This window comes from Prionailurus bengalensis, chromosome A2 (assembly GCF_016509475.1).
Source record: "Prionailurus bengalensis isolate Pbe53 chromosome A2, Fcat_Pben_1.1_paternal_pri, whole genome shotgun sequence".
NCBI classification, from domain to species: domain Eukaryota; kingdom Metazoa; phylum Chordata; class Mammalia; order Carnivora; family Felidae; genus Prionailurus; species Prionailurus bengalensis.
In genome coordinates, this window is record NC_057348.1 from 89388299 (window position 1) to 89390847 (window position 2549).

At 33.0% G+C, this 2549-nt stretch overlaps 1 pseudogene; it reads left to right on the forward strand.

The window, feature by feature from the left end:
* Positions 1 to 2027: 2027 nt before the first annotated feature.
* Positions 2028 to 2278, forward strand: LOC122486437 (annotated as a pseudogene).
* The last annotated feature ends 271 nt before the right edge of the window (positions 2279 to 2549 follow it).

A 2549-nucleotide genomic window follows, 5' to 3' on the forward strand; every position in this document is an offset into this window, starting at 1 on the left:
TTCCTCTGTGTTATAAGACCACCGTGGCAGTTTCTGATCAGGTCAGAATAATCACAATGACCATCATAGCTCTTATAAAGCAAGAAAAATGAAAACTTGAGTATGTGTTATAATCATCGGTCAAAATACTTATTCTTAACACTGTTCCTATCCTGTATCTTTTTCCTAAAAAAACCGTAGGTTAGTGAGCATTGACATTTTGGGTCCTATAATCTTCTCTAACGCTAAAACCCTAACTCCCAATCTTAGGCAGAGGAGATCATACTTATCAGTGAAGAAACTACATTATTTTTGTTATTGTTGTTATGAACAAATCATTCAATATATGTTGGTTTAACTTCAAGAAGGATCAGAATAATTTTCCATCGTAACAGGTATAAGAAGACAAATCTTGTGATTATCTCAATAGAAAAGGTATTTTACAAAATTCAGTGTTCATTCCTGAGAAAAACTTTCAACAAGCCGAGAACTGAAAGAAACTTTCTCAACCTGATAAAGGTCATTTATGTAAAACCTACAGCTGACATCATACTCAATGTTAAATGGTCATTATCAGAACAAGACAAGAATATCTTACTACTTTTACTTCAACACTGTAGTAGATTATAGCCAGTGCAATAAGACAAAGAAAAATAGAATTCAGATTGGTAACAAAGACATAAAACTCTTGTTTAACATGAGATGTTGACATGATTGGCTATGTAGACAATGTAATGAAAACTAAAATAACATACTAGAATTATTGTGGTGAGTAAGGTTTTAGAAGACAACTGACAAAAATTTGCTACATTTCTATATACTCTCAAGAAATTGAAGCAATAAAAGCAATTTATAATAGCATCAAAAGTACACAAAATCTGACAAAAATGGTCAGATTTGTACACTAAAAATTACAAACGTTGAAAGTCACTAAAGATCTCAATAAAAGCAGGAATATACTTTGTGGGTTGACTATCAATATATGTAAGATGTAAAATTTCTCAAAGTGTAGATATAATGCATTCCCAATCAAAGATCAAACAGGTGTTTTCCCCTGTAGAATTAACAAATGAGTATAAAAATCAAATAGAAATGCAAAGTACTAGATTAACCAAAAGTCTGAAAAGCAATGATAAGCACAACCTACTTTTAAGACTCATTATAAAACTATACTTATCAAAAAGTATGGAGGTGAAGTCAAGGTAAATGATCTATAGAATAAAATAGAGAGTGCAGGATTAGACTTACATGTATATTGACAACTGATTTTAGCAAATGTGCAAAGTATACTCAGGAGAAAATGAATCTTTTTGATGGATGTTACTGAAATTACCCTATCGCTATATTTAAAATACTTTGATACATGTTTTATGCTATATGCAAAAATTAATTCAAATTGGATCATATATAAAAATGAAAATCCTAAAATTATGAAAGTTTCTCAAGAGATCTTAAGAGAAAATCTTTGTGACACTTGGTTAAGCAAATATTTCTTAGATATTGCAACAAAAGCATATTCCATAGAAGAGAATTTGATATATTGGACTTTGTGAAAAATAAAAGCTTTGCTTTTCAAAAGTCACTCTTAAGAGAATGAAAACACATAATACAAACTGGGAGAGTATTTTTGTAAATCATGTATTGGCTAACAGACTTGTGGACAAGTTCCACAATCACTCTCAAAAGTCACTAAGAAAAAAATACTGGAAATACTTAAACAGCTACTTCAAAGAAGGCATAGATTTCCAATAAGTATATGATTTCAGTAAACATATATATTATTTCCAATAAATGTATGTTTTATATATGCTCAAAGTCATTGATCAGTAAGGAAACCCAAAGCAAAACCACAATAAGATGTCACTCCACTCATATTGTAACGGCTTAATTAAAAAAAAAAGAAAAAGAAAAAGAGAAAAAGAAAAAAAAAAGCCATCATAACAAGGGTTGGCAAGGATATGGAGGAACTGAAAGACGCTATTGGTGAGAATGTAAAATAGCCTCTCTGCACTGCCATTGGAGGCTGTGGCAGGAGGTGTGCCCTGTGCATGCAGAATATTGCCTGTGAGTTCCCGGAGGGGTACCTGCCCCCTAAATGCTCTTTCAGAACCGCGTCATCGTCACCAAGGACGACGCGTCCATCCAGATGAATGTGATCAAGATTGACAAGGTGACAGGCAAGTTCAACAGCTAATTTAAAACCAACGATATCTGTGCATCCATTTGCAGGATGGATGGGTCACATGACTCCATCCTCGGACTGGCAAAGGCCTTGGGCAATGTTTCAGTGAACTTCTGACTGGAGAGGATAATGGATGTGGAATATTTACCATAAATAAATAGCAACCCCTCTCCCCCACAAAGAGAAAGAAAATGTAAAATGGCACCTCCACTTTGGAAAACTGCTTGTTTTTGTGTTTACCATACCATACTGTCAGTCCACTCTTAGATATTTTTTCAAGAGAGTAAAAGCTATTTATCTGCGTATATAAAGACTTGTATAGAAATGTTCTTGGAAACTTTATTTGTAATAGCCAGAATCATGTAATAATCTATTAACAGATAAGTAG